Below are 24,349 nucleotides of genomic sequence, written 5' to 3' on the forward strand. Positions count from 1 at the left end.
AACGCAGCAACCCGATTAGCTGAAGCTAGTCACATGGGTTATACATAAATATGACCCTTCAGAATAAGAGAGTTCGCTGACAAGCAAAACTTTTTTATAGTTTCTCTAATCAATTGAAATGTCAAAAATCAAATACAGCAGTTATAATGTCTCTAAATATTTGTAACAATTTTAAGATCGATTAATTCCCTTTATTCTCCTATTTATTTATTTCCTATTTATCTAATTTACTATTATTTTTATGAAGAGGCTATTTTAACCTGGGTTACATTAGTTTTGGAAGACTTCTCATCCTGGTTACGTGAACTGACCAAAATTCCCTTTCTCACAGTAATTCAAGTGATACTCTCCTCCACCTTCCTGCATATGTTAATTTATGAGCTCCTGTCTTTAATGATAAGACCCCAGGGGTCTGAGCAGAAGCTCTACTGCAGATCTCTATTTTACTTTTCCATTATTTCAATACTTACCCAGCAATAGTTTTCAGGTTTAAATCACTAACAGAAACCTGTTCAAAATTAAGAAATTTGTTTAAAAAAAATTAAACTATATTAAACACTAAAAAATAATTTTTCCTCAACAGTGCCCATCGTGCACACATATGTGTGCACGTATGTCTTTATAAATAAACCCCGCCCCAATCATTAATATTTTTAATGCTGTATTTTAAAAAAATCTACATGAAAAATAAATGCTGTATTAAAATATATTCATTTGATATTGCTTATATGCAACATGTTCATATATGAGGAACATAAAAGAGACAAAGAGGTTTTTTTTCTTTATTTCATTTTATCTTTTACTGTTTGCACACAAAATAAGACATAAATGCTTGTCCATTTCTGGACTATCTGGCAGTGTTTTTTTGTCCAAACATGATCAAACATTATGCTGCGTTCAGGACAGGCCCAACATCTCTCCTGTAGCGTACACCTGACGTCTCTTCCTGTAATGTCGTCCTGATGTCACTGAGCTCCTGGTTGGAGGAACTTGGGGTCTCAACCTCACCACAGTCCATCATCCTGACACCGCCTCATAGCTGCCATCCTCCCAGAATGCCACCTCCTCTGCTGCCAGTACTCTCTGCCTTCCTCCATCAGCTTTTAATACAGAACAGACAATCATTATGAGCTACAGGCATCTTTTAGTCATTATGAAACTACAGTGAAATTGTTTGGCAACTTCCAGCTTAGTATGCACACATAAAACATTAAAACAAAAAAACAAAAACAAACAAAAAAAAACACATTATATTAATACATTGTTACAAAAAATAAAAACTTTAATGAAAAAGAGAAAACACTTGGAAACAATTGGAAGAAAAAAAGAATTAAAAGCAGTTGGTAATCAAACTCTGAGGCAGATAATTTGCTTTGATGGATTTTAATAAATCACAGTTCTTTAATCATTCAAGGAATTGTGACATCACTAGATTAGTAATAAATCTTACCTGCTTCTTTCTTTAGCTACATCCGGATGACTGGCAGTAGGTCCTGGAGGAATTACATTATATACATAAACAATATTGAAGCATAAAATATCAACATTCTAAAATAGTAGATACTCACACACAGTTGCATCTCTGTCCCACAGACATCAGAAAGTAGACATCAAAAATAGCGAAGTGCTTTGAACGTTATTGTATTTGAAGTAATTCTTTTTATAATTTTTTCCTGTCCAAAATCACAAATTTGGTGGCATAAATGTATAAAAACTCGCCAAATTTTGCCTAAAATTGTCCCCACTGTGAAATTAGATAATTTCAATGGCCAAATTGCTCTACAGCGCCCTCTTAGCTGAAATAAAATATATGTAAATCTCACGTTAACAACTTTGTTGCACCCCATTAACTTTGTCCTAACCAATCTGTTTTAGGATATTGAAATTTAAAATTGCTTTTTAAATATTGAACTCCATTAAATTCTGTAAAACTTTGATTCTTGTTTTCTTCTGTTTTAGGATATTTAAATTAAAAAGTGCTTTTTAAATATTGAACTCCATTTAATTCTGTAGAACTTTGATTCTTGTTTTCTTCTTCCTGTAGAACCTACCTGTTACAACGCAATTTTCTTGGTGTGTTATTTACAAGTGGTGTTGCTGGTTTCTTTCTCTCATTGGAACTTTAACATCCTCTTTCCAGGTTTCATAACCTTAAAGAAAACCCAACTCAGGCATCTGTATTAATATTTTAACTGCTTGTTGTTGGGTAAATCTGTCAATACATTCTGCCTTTGAGGACAGGACCCCAATGTGGCCAGAAATGAAGAAGAATTAAACACTGCTGGATTACTGTAAAAATATCTTCACTGATCCAGAACACTGCATCTCACGTTCTCACCAAAACTAGAAAAACAGAACACACCCACTACCATACAAAGCCTGTCATTTAGTCATAAAATGCATAAATGGAGAGGAATACTCTGCTATTGGCTTGTACTGGAAGAGTGTTTTGGTACCAGTTAATTTTATTTAACATGGAATCAAAACCCCATTCACATCAAGACAGATGTGGTGATGACTGTAGTTTCTGCATGGTGAGTCTGCACTGCCAAATAAACCACCAACTCATTTAAAGAAAAAGAAAGCAACAAAACTAAGTTTTGCCATGTATTGCAAGGATTTTTTTAAATTAAAAACATATATAACCCTACTCTCTTAGTGTATTGTCTCAGTTAATCTTCAGGCATCACAGATTCAGGGGATCTTTATGGAACAGATGTGTTGATTGCAGCTCCCACACAAACTCTCTTACCCAGCGAGAAGTAGCTGCTGCTGCAGCACACAGAGATATGAAGTTAATTAAACTGCCAATCTCTGTAAGCACCGTGACAGCAGAGAAGACAGACCTATGCCTGGATTAGAATGAAGGAGTGCTGGGTTAGGGGTAAGAGTAGAGCAATCTGCAGTCTATCTGGAGCGCTGTTACTAAACAGATAGGCAGATCTACAGTGATATTGGCTTCCCAGAGTGTGTATTTAGTTTGCATCTTGTATTAAACTGCCTTCTTAAGCCCTTGAGAGAGAATCAATAGAGGATCTGTTATAACTAAATCCTGTTGAGCTTGCACTTCACCTCACGTCTTCACTTCAGTTTGCTGTTACATTTACACTTGGGAGAGATCCTGTGCACAACAAATATCCACAAGTATGTTCTTTTACCTGCTTAAATAGTAGAAACAAAAAGAAAATACTGATACAACACAAAATTATAATTTTTTTAACAGGTTAACGTTAAGAAACATTAAAATCTCAACATTACTGTCTGAATGAAGATCAGTTCGGTTTAGACCTTCTTCGACACAGACATCAGTGAATTGTTTGGTATCTTTAAAGCACAAATACACAAACGCATATTTGAACGTTTAAAAAAATATCTATTCTCAGTTTCACATTCCTTGGCTTTCACGTCACTTTCTTCATCCCATTTCAGTTTGGTTCAGATTTATTCCATTTTGATATATAGCACAGTATTTTATGTAGTAATTATGCCCTTACCATACAATATCCATTTCATAATTATTGAACATTTTTGTTTAATTTACTTTTATTTTTGTGATCTTTGTGGACATGCCTTAGTTCCCTGTCACTTTACTGCTATTACACCTAAATTTCCCCACTATGGAAAAGTAAAGGGTATTTATAATAAATACTATTGAACCAAGAAATAGATTAGGGATTCATAAAACAGTTTCAAAACAAGTTATTCTGTTTTTTGGATATGATTTGTAAACAGCAGAATCATTCAAATATTCAAAACATAGTGCTTCTCTTGACTTCAGGATATTTGAAAGAAAAGGATGAGGAAGGAAAGACAATCAATTTTAAGGAAAGCACTAAATAATCCTTGAAAATTAGTCTAGTCCAGCAAAATTATATTTGTAGAAAGAATTTTTTTTAATTATATTTTATTATACATCTTGGACAGAGCAAACCATCACATATTTTATTACTTTGTTAGTATGGAACATCTTTATCACCTGACTGACAAACCACATCCATTAGTAAAAACGATTCTGTTCTTAGAATTACAAACAGCATATTAATGTAATGTTATCAGCTTGTGCCAGTTCAGCTTAAAGGTGTATTCTCAATAGGAAAGTCCTTTGGTCCACTTGTTTGCAGACTTTATTTTGTTCCGTTTAGTGCGGTTCACTTTCACATTGTGATATTTTTGTAAGCAGACAAAAATTTGTAAATAAAGCCATGTGAGTGAGCACAGACTCACAAAAATAAAACTTTGTAAGTGCTGCTAGCTGAATATTTGGTGTGCTGTTATTACATACAACACAGGCTTCATAATGGGATAGTTTGGAAGGGCATTGGCAACTGTATGCTGCAAGCTGAGTGAGTTTTTAAAGAGAGACCCAATTTTAAGGCGTTTCTTTTAAGTCATATATATATATATATATATATATATATATATATATATATATATATATAGTATGTTAAAAAAAAAGCTGAAGGTAACACAATTACTTGACTGCAATACAATAGTACTGTGTGCCTGGAAAATGCATACTTTCTGCACCATTAATGTAGCAAAATGTTCTACCCAAGAACAACCTTCACCCAAAACAGTTGTAAGGAAAACTGATTTACTTCAATTCAGGCTTGAAATGAATTTGATTTAAGTACAAATTGAATAAACCTGTGGCGGGAGCAGTGTGATAAGAATTGGGAACTTAAATTTAAAAGCACTATTTATTAAAGATAAAATTGGTTGCAATGACTACTAAAAAGTTACCCTTAAGGCACACAGACCCGCTACAGATGAGGCTTGAGACAATCTCACAATTCAACAATTTTATTTATTCCACAATTGTTTAATCAAAAATACTAATCTAAAATCACTCACACCTTAAAAATCAGTTATGGCTCAACTCAGAGACGGGAGTGAAATTTGGGGTAGTGTCCTAAAAGAAAAGAAACACAGCAAACGAAACAAAGCAAAACAAAAGAAAATCGTGCACCAAACCAGAAGTAGTACCACCACCCGGAAAGTCCACCACCAACACCACGAGCTGGCCGTTCCTGTTAAAAATAGAAGAAACATTCAAATTACAAATACAATTATACAGTTCAGTCCACAACAACTCAAGCAGCAATAGTCCGAATTAAAAGTCTGTCCTGGGAGGAACCGATCCGCTGTAGCAGACGCCACTCAAAGCGGCACTAGAAGGCTTAGTCCGAGCTGGTCACCAATCAGCCCAAATCAGCGACACTGAACGAGTGATAGGATCCCGCTTTACGCAGATCCAGATGGCGGGCATGAAGCCAGCAAACAGGACGACGGGTAGGCAGCCGACAGATTATCCAGATGACAGGTGGACAACCAGAACCGCAGGCAAACAGCCGACCCAGGACAAACAGCCAGCCAAGGACAAACAGCAGCGGCTATCAAAAATAAATGTTAGAAATGGAATCTAAAAGCATGCAAACTCCAGCACTTCACTTACCACCGAGCTCTTTATGTAGTGCCTCTAACAGGAAGGAGGAGACGTGGAGCTTGTACAGGCGGCCTGGATACAGTGGCGGAGCCAGAGGGGGGGCCAGGGGGGCCAGTGCCCCCCCTGTCATCTGATTGGCCCCCCTAGTGGCCCCCCCTGATGGTTGACATGTAACAGCACCAGGTTATTCCTGTACATTATTTGGAATCATTCTAAGTCATCCTAATATCTAAAGAAGAAAAACAATAAATATGTGAAAAGAAAATGTATAAAACTTTATATAAGTCCATGTGATGACATAAATAAATAGATTTTCATCAGGCGCGATACCAGCCTCCTTTATATGCATAAAAACAAGCTGATATTCTTCTCCTGGATGTTTCAGTTGCTGCGCTGTGGTGCAACTCTAAGGCTAAAGCACTTCATACCTGGTGGTGATGGTATTGACAGATCTGATATTTATTGATCCTCCGCAAAAAAGAGAAAAAACCGAAGAGGGGCCGACAATGTTTGTAATTTGGAGCAGAGGTTGAGCTAGTTTTTTAGTTGTCCGTCAAAGAAAAAAATAATTTTATTTCCAATTTTTAGTCATCAAAGAAACATTTACTATTTCTCTGCGAGAACGTTTTTGAAATCGGGTAACATTTCACGAAATGACGTGATTAGAAGACGACAGAACTCTGATCGTTTCCTGATCCCGCAGCGGGAGAAAAACCAGCAGAAGCGGATCAGCTGCGCTAAACGCTCCAAAGTCTCTGGTCCGTTAAAGCGTCCAGATCAGAGATGATTCTCTGATAGATATTGTTCTTAGTATGATTAATAATGAGCTCCACAATGTTCTCTGTGCGTAAAGTTGAAACTGTCTGCGCACCAAGTGTCAGCTGCGCTTGATCACAGTCTGGACAGAAACCAGCGGACTGCTCTCTGTTCTTATCAAGACGAGGCTGAGGAGGGAATCTGACATATTAACTCAGTTAAGTTTTTACTGGTTTTGTTTTTAAAACACCATTAACTAAGCAGTGTAACTATATATTGTATATTTGGCGTTTGTCGTCTCATGTGTGATTAATTGGAGAGTGACGGTGGAGCATTTATGCGCATTTATTGCCCAGCGCACTGTGCTTGTTTCTGCCTATCAGATGTGCACTTTAATTTCTTTCCTCTCTCAACAGTCAGCTCCTACCGTGTTTCCCCGAAAGCAAGACAGTGTCTTACTTTCTTTTTATCCCCAAAAGCCCCACTATGTCTTACTTTCGGGGTATGTCTTGTATTGAAAAAAAATTGTCGAATTTTTAGTTTTAACCATAAAATTAACATTTATTAACAACATGAACAGTATTGTATTCACCACAAAACAGTTTTATAAAAGGAAGTGCAGGGGACGGCGCGGTGACGTATGGAGAGGGGGACGGTGCGGACGTGGGCAGGAGACGTGGGCGCGCAGCTAGACGAGAGGGAGGCGGCAATACCCCCGGGTTTCCCCGAAAGTAAGACCGGCTTATATTAGCCGACCCCCCTGAAACCCCCGATACGTCTTACAATCGGGGGTGTCTTACTATCGGGGAAACACGGTATTCCTCTACTTAAACTACAATAAGTAGATCACATTTTCTTTAGGTTTTCTCTGTGTGCTCCAAACTCATTAAATGTAAAGTCATTAGAAGCCCGAGCCACCATCAGGCAAATAATTCTGGTCCGACCCGGACTATTTTTACCTGTCAAATTACCTGTCAAAACAGAGCATCCTAACCAAGGTGTCCATAACTCATCAACACGCTGTCAGCTCCCAGTCAGAAAGACGCATTTAGTTCAATGTCCATGAGATGATATTCAGAAAGGATCTTTAATTTGATTGATTTTAGCTTCCTCTGTGATGAACTCTTTGCCTAAAGTCTATCATGTCTCCATGTGCGCCAGTCAAAGGTGTTAATTATAACATGTCAAATGACAGGGGCTTAAAAATAACCAAATATTCAGTTTGGTTATTTTTTAACCAAACTGTTATTTTTTAAATTAATTATATATGAGTGATGAGTGAAGATTACTGATGGTCAATAAATGATAAAATAAATGTAGCAACAAGAAATTAACTAAAGTGGACATAGCAATAAACCAAGAAAGGATAAAACTAATCAAATAAAACTAAATGGAAATGAATTGTTAAGTGGTAAAAGGTACAAGGGACAAGTTAAATATATGAATATCTTGGTTTTTTTTTCATCCATCCATCCATCCATCCATCCATCCATCCATCCATCCATTTTCTTCCGCTTATCCGGGGTCGGGTCGCGGGGGCAGCAGTTTCAGAAGGGAGGCCCAGACTTCCCTCTCCCCAGCCACTTCTTCCAGCTCCTCCGGAGGAATCCCAAGGCGTTCCCAGGCCAGCCGAGAGACATAGTCCCTCCAGCGTGTCCTGGGTCTTCCCCGAGGCCTCCTCGTGCCCGGAACACCTCACCAGGGAGGCGTCCAGAAGGCATCCTGACCAGATGCCCGAGCCACCTCAACTGGCTCCTCTCGACGTGGAGGAGCAGCGGCTCTACTCTGAGTCCCTCCCAGATGATCGAGCTTCTCACCCTATCTCTAAGGGAGACCCCACCCACCCTGCGGAGGAAACCCATTTCAGCCGCTTGTATCCGTGATCTCGTTCTTTCGGTCATGACCCAAAGCTCATGACCATAGATGAGGGTGGGAACGTAGATCGACCGGTAAATCGAGAGCTTCGCTTTTTGACACAGCTCTCTCTTCACTACGATGGACCGGTACAGCACCTGCTTCACGGCAGACGCTGCCCCAATCCGCCTGTCGACCTCCCGCTCCCTTCTTCCCTCATTCGTGAACAAGATCCCCAGATACTTAAACTCCTCCACTTGAGGCAGGACGACCCCCCTGACCCAGAGAAGGCACTCTACCCTTTTCCGGCTCAAGACCATGGCCTCGGATTTGGAGGCACTGAGCCTCATCCCGGCCGCTTCACACTCGGCCGCGAACCGCTCCAGTGAGAGCTGCAGGACTTAAGGTTGCCCCATAAAATCCAAGCAATAACGTGACTTAAATGTCTGTTGTCACCCATCGCCTCCCCCTCTACTCGCACGCGGAGCTCCAAGAAATGTGCAGTGGTTTCCTCTGAGCGGGAGAAGATGTCCGTCTAATCGTCAGTAATACAATAGCATAAATCGACATGTAAATTCAGCAGCGCTTCACTTTCACAGATGGTGGGGACTTCGTCCAACTTTTATAGTCACTTGGAAGGAAAGATTAAAGAAAGGTGAGCTCCGTGGATGTGATGCTAGCAAAGCTAGCTGTACTGACAGACACACATGTTGCATCTGCGATGAAAAACAGTTGTCACTCATGGAGGTGTTGACTGAGGTGTCACATATATGGGACAGCGCTGTGACCAAAGTGCAATATAATTATATGACATTCAGGAACTATCCTGGACGGATCTTTACTAAGGTTGATAGGACTGAAGCCTCACTGAGAGCCGTTCTTTGTAATGCTCTGCATACACTGCAGTAGCTATTATTTTATTTCATAAATATATATATGTATATGTAATTGGTGAATAAATAAAACAAGAACATAAGAACGCAGAGCATGCTCATTGCTCTTTGTTTTCGTCACCTGTCATGGTGGCAGACTTTGCAGCAGGATGGAGAATGAAAACAGTCACGGTGCACCTTCTGCTTGGTTACTTCTTGCTCTTGCTCACTTCTTGTACAGTGTTCATAGTTGAGCGTTGTTTACCATTTACCACCCCCACACGCATACACACACACGCAATACAGACCAAAAGTTTGGACAAACCTACTCATTCAATGAGTTTCCTTTATTTTCATGACTATTGACATTGTAGATTCACACTGAAGGCATCAAAACTATGAATTAACATGTGGAAATATGTACTAAACAAAAAAGTGTAAAACAACTGAAAATACGCCTTATATTCTAGTTTCTTCAAAGTAGCAACCTTGTGCTCTGATTATTGCTTTGCACACACTCTGCATTCTCTTGGTGAGTTTCAAGAGGTAGTCACCTGAAATGGTTTTCACTTCACAGGTGTTCCCTGTCAGGTTAATAAGTGGGATTTCTTGCCTTAAAAATGGAGTTGGGACCATCAGTTGTGTTGTGCAGAAATCAGGTGGACACACAGCTACTGAATAGAGTGTTAGAATTTGTATTATGGCAAGACAAAAGCAGCCAAGTAAAGAAAAACGAGCGGCCATCATTACTTTAAGAAATGAAGGTCAGTCAGTTCAAAAAATTAAAAAAAGTGTCCCGAAGTGCAGTCGCAAAAACCATCAAGCGCTACAAAAACTGGCTGACATGAGGGCCTCCCCAGGAAAGGAAGCCCAAGAGTCACCTCTGCTGCAGAGGATAAGTTCATCCGAGTCACCAGCCTCAGAAATCGCAGGTTAACAGCAGCTCAGATTAGAGACCAGGTCAATGCCACACAGAGCAGCAGACACATTTCTGCAACAACTGTTAATGAAAAGGTGGGTCCAAACTTTTGGTCTGTACTATATAATTTTTTTTTGTCATAGTACCCCGAAGAATTTGAAACTACTTTCGCCCCTGGCTGTAACCTTCACCCCTTGTATCTCCCAATATATCCCTCCTTTGTCAGCCACTCTCTCTGCTCTCTTTCAGGAAGAGGAAATCAAGTTCAAGTTTACCTACCTACACATTCAGAGCCTCCTCTTGACTTTCCTTTAGAAAACATTACCAGATATGCAGTAAAGGACAGGTCACCTTTCAAAGGAAATCCAGTTGTTTTACAGTTGTTCTCTCTGTTTAGAAAAACAACTTCAACTCTTTTCAACAAACCTTGGAGCTTAGAAAAAAAACTACCAAATAAAGGGAAGAGAAGTGGACATCAGGTTCAGTTCTAAAACCAAGCATGCTAAATATAAAGAAGTTTTTACAAAGGTGTTTTACTGATGATGAGAAAACAAGTGGTAAGTTGTAAATGACTTCTACTTGTGTAACACTTTATCTAGAAGAGCACCCCAAAGTGCTTCACGCTACATTCAATTATTCACACATTCACCCACTGATGGTGGTAATGGCTACATTGTAGCTACAGCAGTTTCACAGAAGCTATGCACCAGCGCCACTGGGCCAGACGTCTGCCTCGCCTTGTCAGAAGCCAAGGCAAGCTATTTAAAATAAATAAATCTGTGGAAATAAACAGTTGTGTTTGTTGTGAACATTACAGAGGAAAATCTGCTGTGAGGAAGGATCTTCTTTAATGCTCCTTTGTCCACTTCGGATGAAGCACTGAAGGAGCTCTCCAGTTCATCAACATTTTCGTGTATGGAGTGGGAGACATTGTCCATCAGTGATGTCATTTTAGCCACAGTCCTTCTGTCCTCTGAAGTGAATTCAATGCATGGTGGTTGAGAGGGGAGAAGTTCTCTGCTAGAGAATCTAAGTTAGAAGTAGAAGCACACATTTTCATACGGCAACAGATCTTTGATCTTGTGCATGTCTACAGTATGTATACAAACATTTCCCTCTGGGTTCAATTAAGTATTTTTGAACTGAATTTGAATCGAACACACTCATACATACAGATGCTATACCCTGCAGCTACTGTGTAAAACCATGCATTATGTAAAACCATGCTAATAACTCTGGAATAAATGGCTTTAACTGATTAACACAAAACTCACAATAGACCTTTTGAATAAGACAAACAATGACAGAAACGTCATCGTTAAACCTAAAGATTTTTATATGGGTAGTGTTGGAGAGATTTTATTCTGCTTGAGAAATGCAGTATTTTAAGACCTTTAATGAGTGTTTCCTTGAGTTGTGCTCAGAAAACTGAGAAGGTGTGACTCAATCAGCATGCTCAGTAACACCCACTTCTTTTTGGTCATTATATCTGAATGAAGACAGATGCTAAGGCAGGGAAACACCTAAAACATGCAGGACAGTGAGCCTTGAGGATCAGGGTTGAAAAACACTGACCTAGAGTCAGTGAAACCATGTTATTGCTTTTTGGCATTTCCTTTTACTTCTGTTGCTCTTCAGGCTGAGATTCTAACATTTTTGGACTTATTGCACTAAATTGTCAAATTTTGTAAAGAAGTACTAATTGTTTATATGCTTTTTAATTTAAATAATATACAAAAACTGAAACTGTTATATTTAATGCTTGGTGAGTTTTCAAAATCTAAAATAAAAACTTTAATGTCTAAGGTCCATTTAAAGCTCAACAAAGTTGGACTTTATGAAGGTGTCCTCAGAAAGCTAATCAAGATAAATAATTCCCTTTTTTCCCCCGATACGTTTCAACCTTATAAAGAAGTTTTTATGATAGTTCTAAAAACGGATCAGAATTTGTACACAGGAGGTCTTGTGTACAAATTCTGGCCACGGCATTTCTGCACTAAATTTGCATATTGACACAAGCGCAAGTTCTCCTCTGGTTCTGAAATAGTTGGATAGTTAGTATGGATGGATGAATGTCATAATAATTTTATAATCAAGGGGTTATTTCTGTAAACGTAACTGAAGTAAATTCCCAATAAACAGACGGAATTTCAAAAATGAGGCAACATGCGGAGCTCACCTAGACATAAATAACTGACAGTGACTAGAATGAAATTTCTTGTAGTTTTGTTAACTTAATTGAAAAAATTTAGAATTTAAAAAGTATCATTTGCATATTTTACACTGTGTTGACAGATGAAAATTACATTTTAATCTAAAGTGATATGAATCATTTGAGATGTGGGTTGTGCACTGACAATAAAATGCTTCCTTGATATCTTCAGAGAGGAACTTCAGTTTGTTTTCAAAATAGAAAAACGTCAAATTTTTAAGCAACTACACTGTCAGCATCACCTCTGTGCCTTTGAAGTTAACTCAGCGACTTTCCCTCATAACAGGGAGATGATACAGCACTGACAGAATGTCTCTAAGACAGACAGGACATGAGTTCATGTTGTATTAAGTAAAAAAGCAAATATTTTAGTAGCAGAAAACTATGAAATATCCTGAGTTGCAAGTTTTGATGTGCGTAACTGTGTGGTTCATCTAAATATGCCATCTTAATTTAGTGATCCAGAGGTTAAGCAGCATATTCCTCTTTTGCCATTCTTAACTAAATCTAGATTTTAATAAAATCCTGAAAACATGTTGAAAAATATTTACCAAATATGACTAAATCTTAGACATTCTTTAAACCTATTTTTTATCATAGAAAAATGCTCTCCAGACTATTTCTTACAAAGGACCTATTTCTATGTTCCTATTTTCTGCAGAAGTTGAATTTTAAAACTTTCATGTAGAACTAACTGCATAAAAAAGAAATGAGACTCCAATTTGTAGCGTGTTGAAACTGACTCATTTGTAATAGCAATTCAGCTAAGCCCCTCATGTCTCACTTCTGCCGATAACACAAAAACAGGAGCACACAGTGCAGTCTATGCCAACCAATGCATTTATTTGTCTTGAGCAGAAAAATCTAATATGAAAAGACAAGTAATAATTATGAGCTTCAATGGAGGCAAACCCATAGCACTGAAATGTTCATCTCCCAAACAAAAGGTTAAAAGTCTGCTTCCTACATTGTAAAACAGCCCATTCACAGATTACAGTGAATGTGCTGTAGTGAATATGCATATAACAACAGATTTTAGTTATTTTTTTAACCCTTTTAGTCAGACACTCAAAAATGTTTTACATTAAATCCATCCACACGTACATTGCCTGGGGACAGTCTTCTGATCCACAGGGAAGGCAGGTGAAGTGTCTTGCAAAACAACAGAGGCGCGGCGGGCAGAGTGGGAATCAAACGGTGTAAGTAAGTAGCTCTTTGTCTGGTACGGTCTGTGGCTTCACATTCAATACCAGCAGCAATAGCAACAGCTTCCTTGATTAAAAAGATGTTCTAGCGTTTCCCATCTCTGATGTTTCTCCCAGTATATTTCACTGACTAGCCGGTGGAGGGGTTTAGGCACTTTGAAGGTAAAAACTGTTAACATGGCATTTGGTTTTAATATGCATAGGTAAAAACCCCTTGCTAGATGCTTCATCAGTTTTACAACAGACTTAGAGTCTTCTGGAGAGAAATGTTGAGAGCACAAATGTAGGTCCTCCAGAAGTTGTGTTCGGCTCTTTCCCATTGCACTCTTTTTGCTTGTGGGAACCAATGCAGACTCACCTCACTATTTGTTATTTTCTCTAATACAACCAACATTGACGCAGTGTGGCATTGTCTAAATTTACACCAATCAAACATAATATCATAAACAACTCAGGTAAAGTTAGCCTTCCTGGGTTTACTCTGTAGATTCTAGTACAGAACAAATCCAACTGCGTCATCAACATTTATTGCACAGGTGAAAAATTTGCAGTCGTTTCTAATTTAGAAGGCATCTTATTCTGTCATTAAAGAATTACCCAGGTTTTATTTTACTGTACTGATGAAAGTAAGTTCCATTAAGATGACAAGGGTTAAAATATCAAAATGTTGCAGGGAACAAAAGAGTACTCATTTTTGATGCAGCTGGGTATCTCATCTGAGAACAGTCAATTAAAACAAAAGGCACAAAACCATTCAAGATTATCAAAGGTGTGTCTCTGGCCTGCATGAGGTGTAGAACTGGTATGTTTTATTGTCAAACATGTGCATTGACATTCAGTTTTTGTGGCAGTGTCACCTTCTCCTTTATTAGAATGAGGATAGTGGAAATAAATGCTTGTTACACAGGGAGATTTGTTTGCCTGCTGAGAAAGACCCTCTAGATGTTTTTCAGGGTGAAACTGTAGCTCGGGGGGTTGAGCAAGAGATCTCCTTTTCTCACTTAGAAGTAATCTTCTCCACACAATGAGTCTCTAAATCTCTACAGTGTCATGGATGCTTGGATAAATCCAGCTGGAGAGGTAGAGGCTTTGGCAGAGATGTAAACCTGGACATCTTGGGTTAAAAAGAAACTGCAACCAGGCAGCATGAAGAGCTGCATGAGAGGTAGCATACTGCTGTGTTATGTGAATGTGTGTGTATTTTAGAATTGATATGTGTGTCTGCATAAATTTGCATGTTTAATTTTATATGTATGAGTGTGTGGGTTTCCTCCCTGTATGTGCAGTGAATTGAAGCGATTGTTGCATACTGTTGTGATGGCTTCTCCAATGGTTTTGGAAGCACAAGACTGCCACCACTTGCCACAGAACTGCAAATGCTCAAGAGTCTGTACAAGCTGCACAAGTGAAACACTGAAACCTTCTTCAAAACAAGGCTAGTGATTCAATTCTTTTTTTATTTTGCACATTCATGTTCAAAAGTTCAGTATCAGGGTTTGAGGCAACAATAATAAAAAAAAAAATGCAACAATTGTTTCTTCTTATCCATTCTGCTCCGTGTTCTCAAACCTCCAGTCGATCGTGGCAGCTGCCCATACTGAGCCAGGTTCTTCCTGCTAAAGAGTAATTTTTCCTCCCCACTGTCACTGCATGCTTGCTGAGTATAAAAGAATGCTGTAAAATCTGTGAAATATGGAGTCACTGAGGCGCAAACCACTTCAAGAAATTGAGAAACATTAACGAAGCACAATTACAAATTATAAAAATGCAACAACATTAACAAATGAAAAATGTAGTCCCAGTCGGAAACCTGACAAATTGCTGATTGGACGTCACCACCGTTTGCTTTTGAACCAGAAGTTAATGCTAAATGCTTCATTGAGCGGGTCAGACCGCTGCTGTGATACGCCACAGCGTCCACCATATTGAATATGGCGGACCTGCCAAATTTATAAAGCACAGATCTACAAAGTACTTTAAGTTTAATTGTCATACACATTTTCTCACACATTTGTGAATAAAAATAATTTTTAAAAAAGCATTAAAGACAATGTTTCAAACTTTTTGATGTGATTATTTGTTTAGGGGAACAATGTTTACATTTGATACAACTAGCCGGACTCTTCATGTGAAGACTCTGAATTGCTCACCAAATCTCTTGAGAGCTTATCTTGTCCAGAATATCTCTCTGAAGTCATCAATGGGTTACAACGTAGGCACTTCTTTGTGTACCTGCACTATATTTCTACCATGTAACCCCCGACAGAATCTGGATAGCTTTGATGTTAATTGTATTTCTATATCCTCATTTGTAAGGTGCTTTGGAAAGTGTCTGCCAAATGCATAAGCATGAACATTTGCACCCATCTTATGCGACCAAACAATGCAGCCTTTTTCCCTCTAGACTTCTTTGTTCCCATCAGTCAATCAAGTTTATTTGTATAGCACATTTCAGCAGCCAGGTGGTTCAAGGTAAAACACAAAATTACAAAGTTATAAAGAATACACCATACAGTTAACTGAACAAACATTACATTTTGATGACTGCGGTCACCAAAATCAAAATCTTAGTTCAACTGTTCAAAAAATACAGCATGTCAAACAGAAAGTGGAAAAATATTCATCATGATCTGATGACTTCAATCAGGAATGCAACTTTTACAGTATTTCATGGGTATTTTTTAAGCTGCAAATTATCAACAAATAAACTGCACTGAGATGTATTTCTCAGTTTGGAAATATGTCTTAAACTGACAAGAAACTTATTTTCACATTAAAAAGTTGACTAGTTAAAGTCAGTCGCTTACTTTGGGTGGATGTATGGACCAACCAGCTGGACTCATGTTTTATGCAATTTTTCTCTTATGTCATGAAATTGTTTTTCACATGACAGTTCCTTAGTAACTGGAGTGACCAAGTTGTGATATTCAATCTTCAATTTCAGTACAGTATAGCTTTAAATTTTGTTCAACCACTTTTGAAGGAAAGGACTAAATTATTTAGATCTTGGCTTATATTCATTTTATACATCAAAACTTTAAACAAACAAGCAAGATCATCTATGGTATGTAATTTAGATTAATAAAGTAAATTTTTAAAAATTAGAACATAATTCCAGCCACGAAACAAGTCATTAGCATTTCTGGTATCTCATTATTGCAAAGTGAGATAAAGTACTCTTTCAAAAATTTTATTTTGATAAATGTGCCCTCCATTCTAAAAAGGTAGTAATTGCTGCCTTTGTTGCAGTGTAAAAAATTAGCGCTCTGCACTTTGACTTGTTCTGCTTGCAGAAACAATTCATGAAGCTATTTTCTGTTTACATTTTACATTTGTTTACCATCTCGAATAGCATGAAAAACACGCCATTGTGAAAATTCTCATTGATGGAGAAATAAATGTGGAGATGACCTGACGTGTAACTATTAGGTTTGATGCATTGCTTTACATGTGAGTGCATATAACAAGTCTGAAGTAAGAAACTGTTGCATATATACTGGGTGTTTCATTAAGGATAAATTGAACTAAATTTATCTTACCGATATACTCATCAGTAAGATGAGAACTGTCTTAGCCCTTCATGACAACAGTCATCACCACAGAGGATAAAAACACAAGAAAGCCAAGAATTTTTATATAAAACTCAAATACACATGGAAAAAGAATCACTATTTAACCAATAAAAACAAACAAACTGCAAGCAGTTATCAATGGGTTCCAATGATGGATCCAGCAAGTCTGACTCTGACCAATTCTCCTTGTGCCTGATGGGTTGTGAAGTGGCACCTCCTGGGTCCTGGCTGAGTACATATCCTATGTGTGACAAAGTTATCCAACTATTTGCTGTGTAGTTTGTCATCCACTGCAGGTTCTCTTTTCAATGCAGTGCAACAATAGGTCAGGGTGGACCCTGTTGCATATTGGTAGAACCCGACCAGTAGCTTCTACCAATTCCCACATTCCCTCAGGGTCCACAGGAAACAGAGTCTTAGTTTTTCCTGCTGCTCACTGCAGAGTGGCAGGGTGTGACAATTGCTTGCACTTCGATAATGGACATATGTTGTTCATAAAGTACTGATTGTGTTTATTTCCAAACTATTTACACAATAAAACCCATCTACCAACAGACCCTTTATGCCTCATGTGTCTTTAAAGGAGTTAGAAAACCCAGAGATCCTCAAGTATAAAACATTAACATAACATCTAAAGTTTTGTTTTGATGAAAGGTATGTAATTTTAACAAGCACATTTTAGTCTTTTGAATCATACCCTATAAAACAGGATAGCAGAGAGAACTACACTCCCTGTGCTGTGCCAATTGTTATAAATTGTTAAATTACTAATTGTTGCAGCAACAAGGTACACCTTTATGCTTCATCATTACAGATTGTAATGTCTGTGGCTAGGAAGGATCAGTCGGTCCCAGCTTTTGATAGTCCCTGACTCTAATACTAAACAGACAATGGCAGAAGATTCCGTCCTCCCCTGAACATACTTATAAGCTTGTTTTATAGACAGATGTTGCATCCCAAACCCAGTACATTGTTCAGATGAACACCAAGTCATAATTGTCATTTAAAAATTGATGGGTACAAATAAAAAAAAAATGACGGACAAAAGTGTAGCGCAACCTCTGCATCAGTTACATGAGGTGATGCAAGTAAGCATGAAAACCCATCAACTTTATTTAAAAAAAAAATGCTGTGAAATCAAGAGGGTTTTACAAGGCTTTGTGGGAAAAAGGTAGATCAGACCAAACTGTTGTCACAGTAAGGTGAGGTGACTCTTACAAGGACTATTCCTTCAGCTGCTGAGCTGAAAAGTGAGATTTATTCTCCAAGGAAAAGATCTCATCCTGCTCTTTATAATGCCAACATGAAAAGTACGCTTTTAAACCTTCCTGCCACTGTGACACTTTTTTTCCACTTCTTAAAGTGATCGGCCCACTACAAGGAAGACAGAGCAACACATTTTTTGTGGTATGGTCAAAAATTTAAGGACACTATAATTATGAGTAAATCAATGCAAATTTCAGGGTTACTTTGATTATTGGCTGAATCAGTGCATAACAGTATTATGATTCTTGCGTAATTGCAGATGGGATAGACCTCTGAAGCGGTTTCTCTGAACTCATTACAATAAAGTTGAAGTCCTTGAATGTTCAATTTCCCTTATGAAAGAAGACACGTATGCTTGAAATCCATTGTGTAACTAAGATTGTCAAACTATGTCAAACCTGTTCTATAAAACTGTATGTTGTGTTTTCCTCAAAGCTCTTTTTCTCCTGTTCAGTCTTTGAATGCTGCAGATATCATGAATTAGGTTTGTTACAGATGGTGAGGATGAATTCAGTTTCTGGATCCCAATTAAAATGATGTTTTAACCTCACATCTGGAGTCCCATCTTCTGTAAATTTCCACCAACAGCACAGAGTGGAACACACTGGACCAGGGCTTCTACTGGTAGCTTTAAAACACATTCTCTCATTCCTGACTACATGTGAATCAGAATGAGTTCAAAGCCTTAAATAGAGCTAAACTGAAAGCTACACTGAAGAGTGCTCTGAGAGAGTCTCCCCCTCATTTCATCCAGCCTGGATGTGTCTAAGGCTACATTCACAAAGCAGCTGAATGCAACCCAGATCCAGTTTTTCGCTCATATTTGACTTGTACCCAACCTTTTTTCACAACCATCTAAAAGGCCCAATTCCAATCTTTTCACTCCTCAAAAATCCAATTTATGCCACTTCCATATATGGTACTAAATCAGATACTGTTGGAGCCCATTAAGAATTAATTTATTTTTGCTAAAATTATTAATTTCCACAGATTTAAAGCCATGTGAATGGTAGATATATGGTTGTATATTTATGTATGCATGTATTTGTTTATTTTGCTTAGACCCTCCTTGTCAGTCAGCCTCCTGCAGTGATTAACAGGCAGAAGCAGCTGTTGGGGCTGATCTGATTGTTTGGTGAAGGAGTGAGGAGTGAAATGGTTTTTGTACCGCAAATTAACTTTTTATTTGAAGTCAACTTGGACATTTTTTTGTTACTTTTCTAAGTAAAAGAAACTCCTTTGAAACAGGAAAGTCTCCGCGAGTCCTTTTTATTGTTTTTGAAAACCTCCTCCTGAAGGACTACTCTGGCTTTGTTTTCTTTACCTTTTGTGATGCAAGAGTGGCCATAACACATACACATTTGGCATCATATCGATAGTCAATCTGCAACATGACCACAGATAAAATGCAGTCATGATGCATCGTTTGAGTTTTACATTCTTGATATAAAACATGCATCATAATTTTACACCAGCCAGATGTAGTAAATTCAGATGTAAACAATGACCGAAACTTATGATTATGAGATTCTGAAAGAAAGTTGCGACAGTCTCCTCACTTCTGGTCCGACTGCTCATCCAAACAGACTTCTCTACAAACTTCTCTGCTATTAATCCTCCACAACAAGCCATTACTCTTAGTTGTGTTTTATCCTCTCAGGCCTTGAGATGATAAAAGTTTCAACTTGTGATCCTGCAACTATCAGCTCTAATTGCTGAATACATTTTGTGTGTCTGTTGATACACAAAATGTAACTGTTGATATAAAGAAGCTCTGGTTCTGTAATGCAAGAATAAAGATTTACTTATTATGCTTTAAAATAAATTTTCAAACAAACAGTGTGAATTTTCTTTTACACTTTATTAATATGAATGCTGTAGATTCCTCCACTTTTCTCTGCCTGGAAAAGTTGGGCCATTTTAAATTGAAATACAAAATTTTACTGTATAATTTTGAATCAAAAAATTATTTTTCATACTTCTCTGTTCAGCATTCAACAGAAAGCACATGTTTGATTACAGAAAATTGTTGTGTTGTTTTTAGCTTTGTGTTGAACATCTAAACGTTGGATCCTTAAAGCTGTGTAGATCATTTTTTCCCCACTTTGTAGCATCAGAAGAGGGGAATATGGTGGAAAACATTCTGCAGCTTGAGAAAAAGAAGGATTAAATTAGTCTTCATCACCGGATAATCATAAGATTTTGTAATGATTTAGGAGCTTTCAACATAAAATTTATGAGCAACCATAAAAAAAAAAAAAAAATTTAACTTCCTTTTTGTGTCTAGTTTAAGATGATAGATTGCATACCAAACACATACTAGTAGCTTCAGACATAAATTACATAAAAAATATAAATGTTTCCATCACAAAAATTAAGCTCGATTTAAAAAAAAAAAAAAAAAGAGAATATAATAGAAAACATCCCAGTCTGTTTATTTCCAACACAACAAACCAGCCAAAATCTATAGACCAAGATGTGTTTTTCATTATAACTTTTAAAAGTCACTCCAAAATATGGATAAAAGGATATGACTGAAGGTCGATGGTATTTTAGAAGTTGCTTCACTGAATACATTCAATTATCTGTACAGGGTCACAGAGCAGAGACTCTAGTAGTCTGACCGAGGTCATCAGTCCATCATGGGCCATCACGGAGACAGACTAGACAAACTATTCACAGGATAATGTCGTAGAGTGACTAATTGACCCAACATGCACATTATGGGAGCACATATGTGCATGAGGAGAACATGCAGACTGTATCCAGAAAGACTCTTCCAAGGATTTGAACCAGGGTCTTCTTGCTGCAGGGCAGCAGTGTCAATACCTGTGCTAACTGCAGCACCTGTGCCAAACATCTCAGTGTAAATGTAAAAGGTTCATCATAAATCCTGGTTGCATTCTCAGAAACTTGAATCTTTTTATGATACATCTGCTGTTAAAATTATGAAAGCATAGGGTTGTTTCCTTAACTTTGTTCTCTTCACTGGATGTGCCAAATCACAGCTTTTACACTGGTTGCATCCGTTTACTGTATGTACACACTGGGATACCTCTCAGCTTTTATCTTATTGTCGAGGTTTAACTTATTGCAGTTAAAGTGTCCTCTACTTCAATTCAGACAGAACAGGCTGAAAGTATTTCAGTGATCTGATAGCCATCGAGGATCAGGGAACTTGTCTACTTCTTCGTGTCTTCATCTTCAGCCAGTGGTGGGTTGTGACTCACTCTAAAATGCACTATCACCACGTTTAGCTTTTTCTCCAAACAAGAAAATTTGACCAGCCTTAACAATTTTGGCTTCTGGTACTCTACGTTCAGATGCAAATGTTTGAGATGCTTGAAGGACATTTTGGCAGCCGTGCCAGGCTAAACTTACAATCAGAGAAGCTCCTCTTCAGCATAAAGATAGAAAGCTTGTCTTACAAATGAATCAAGCTTACATAACAGTTTGATTCATTTGAGATATTTCTGTTCTTCACAGAAACGTACAGTGTACGTATTAGGCTAGATTTCGTAGCTTTGTTGACATTCATCATTAAACTTAACATCTTGCATAAAAGTTTAATTTGAGGAATGTCATCTGAATTTCTTGGAGATGCACACCATTTCCATTAATCGAAGCTTGTTGCAAAAATATGGAGTTGTTTGATTGGTAAATAAGATAATGATTTTTGAGCACGGTAAGTGAATTCCAAAATCCTCAGTGGAAGACACAAGGGCAGCATGTGAGAATTTTTCTGCCATAATTTGAGAGCACACGTTTTCAATCTGAAAGCAGAATATCATTCCTCAAGACTTGTAATATTTGTTCTCAAAACTTCTGCTTTCATTCAAACATTCACTGTGCTTTCTCAACCTTTTCCCTTCACACTTAAAAACTTGTCTCTGTTCAGATCAATTCTCCTCTTGCAAACCTCTCTGCTCGCTTGCAAATCATTTTGTGTCTGCACTTGATTTTAAATAAAAAGATGCCAATGACTGTCTACTGACTCAGTTGAAAGACTGTTTTCTATCGACATGTAGCATGTTATAGTTTACATCCTGAAATTTTGTGCATGCACACAATGCTGGAGGTCAAAGAGACTATTTACTTGCCATTCATACACACTCTGCTGTGGTAGAACAAATCCGTTAACAAAATTAAACGTCGAGATGTAGGCATGACCAGTGCAGTTCACATCAAGGAAAAAAAAACAAAAAAAAAAACAAATGAACCCATTGAACAACTCTAAACCACTCATTCTTCTTTTTTCTAGCTCTCAAAGAGAATAAGAACACACGCTGTGCGTTGTGTGTCGGCTATGCTACACACAGACCTGTTGCCATAGCAACAGACCAACAGCTCCATGAGTGTGTCGGAATTTAACACCAAAATACATGCTAACATTTCCCATACATGCCAACATTTCCCCCACAAAAAAAAGAACATTCAGTCTGTTACAGTGTTGCATGTTTGGCGTTTATTTTGCACTTATTAATAAGGGACCATTTAAACACAGCAGTGGTAAATTAGCCAATTAAAACACCTGCTCTAATGATGAGCTGGTGTGTAGGTTGTCTTTTTTTAACTGAAACAAAACACTTCGATCAAATCTGAACTGGATAATGCCACTAACCTTAAAAAGGTTTATTAAAAAGGAGGGAGAGTTTTTGATACATTTTCAGGATTATTTAATCTTTACACTTAAAAACTAGCATTTTTTTATTCAAAGGTCACTTACTCTAAAGGCGTTTTCGCACTTGCAAGGAACGGTACGGAACGGAAGGGTTTCGACCGTATTTGCATTAGAACTTGTGACCGGTTCCACCTGGCCCCTTGGAGCCACAAGAGCTGTGGTTCCAATCGGGCCGGCCAAGCAGTTCTGCTTAGAATCAGCAGCTGATTGGCCGCTGGTTGTTATGGAGTCATACGTTGATTTTCCGTTGACAGCTGGGTCTCACTAAACTGTATTTTATTTTGTAAAGTGTGCTCTTTTCAATATTTTTATTCCATCCATCCATTTTCTTCCGCTTATCCGGGGTCGGGTCGCGGGGGCGGCAGCTTCAGAAGGGAGGCCCAGACTTCCCTCTCCCCAGCCACCCAAGGCGTTCCCAGGCCAGCCGAGAGACATAGTCCCTCCAGCATGTTCTGGGTCTTCCCCGGGGTCTCCTCCCGGTGGTACGTGCCCGGAACACCTCACCAGGGAGGCGTCCAGGAGGCATCCTGACCAGATGCCCAAGCCACCTCAACTGGCTCCTCTCGACGTGGAGGAGCAGGGGCTCTACTCCGAGTCCCTCCCGGATGACCGAGCTTCTCACCCTATCTCTAAGGGAGAACCCAGCCACCCTGCGGAGGAAACCCATTTCGGCCGCTTGTATCCGTGATCTCATTCTTTCGATCATGACCCAAAGTTCATGACCATAGATGAGGGTGGGAACGTAGATCGACCGGTAAATCGAGAGCTTTGCTTTTTGACTCAGCTCTCTTTTCACCACGACGGACCAGTACAGCGCCCGGTTCACAGCAGACGCTGCCCCAATCCGCCTGTCGATCTCCCGCTCTCCTCTTCCCTCATTCGTGAACAAGATCCCCAGATACTTAAACTCCTCCACTTGAGGCAGGATGACCCCCCTGACCCGGAGAAGGCACTCTACCCTTTTCCAGCTCAAGACCATGGCCTCGGATTTGGAGGCACTGAGCCTCATCCCGGCCGCTTCACACTCGGCCGCGAACCGCTCCAGTGAGAGCTGCAGATCACAATCTGATGAAGCCAACAGGACCACATCATCCGCAAAAAGCAGAGATGCGATCCTAAGGCCAAAAACGGATCCCCTCAATACCTTGGCTGCGCCTATAAATTCTGTCCATGAAGGTAATGAACAGAATCGGTGACAAAGGGCAGCCTTGGCGGAGTCCAACTCTCACCGGAAACGAGCCCGACTTACTGCCGGCAATGCGGACCAGACTCTGACACCGGTCATACAGGGACCTGACAGCCCGTATCAAAGGGCCCGGTACCCCATACTCCCAGAGAACCCCCCACAGGGCCCCCTGAGGGACACCGTCGAACGCCTTCTCCAATTGCACAAAACACATGTAGACTGGTTGGGTGAACAGGACCCTGCTGAGGGTGTAGAGCTGGTCCAGTGTTCCACGACCAGGAGAATATTATTATTAAATTAGCAATGGATTCGTCTCAATATAGTGCAATCACCTGGTCTAATGATGAGGTACATTTTTTCCTAAGCTTACTCGCTGATCA

General features: G+C 38.8%; 2 long non-coding RNA genes across 2 annotated transcripts; both read right to left on the bottom strand.

Moving 5' to 3' along the window:
- Window positions 1-217: 217 nt before the first annotated feature.
- On the bottom strand, window positions 218-4,360 carry LOC145547694 (uncharacterized). The gene is made up of 2 exons (XR_014083992.1): window positions 1,451-4,360; window positions 218-1,100 (listed from the first exon to the last, which is right to left on the bottom strand). It is a non-coding gene; the product is annotated as an uncharacterized LOC145547694 (long non-coding RNA).
- Window positions 4,361-4,787: 427 nt separating this feature from the next.
- On the bottom strand, window positions 4,788-7,394 carry LOC145547648 (uncharacterized). Its single transcript, XR_014083944.1, has 2 exons — window positions 5,456-7,394; window positions 4,788-5,030 (listed from the first exon to the last, which is right to left on the bottom strand). It is a non-coding gene; the product is annotated as an uncharacterized LOC145547648 (long non-coding RNA).
- Between the last annotated feature and the right edge of the window lie 16,955 nt (window positions 7,395-24,349).

This window comes from Poecilia reticulata, chromosome 16, assembly GCF_904066995.2.
Source record: "Poecilia reticulata chromosome 16, P_reticulata-male-v2, whole genome shotgun sequence".
Lineage (NCBI taxonomy): Eukaryota > Metazoa > Chordata > Actinopteri > Cyprinodontiformes > Poeciliidae > Poecilia > Poecilia reticulata.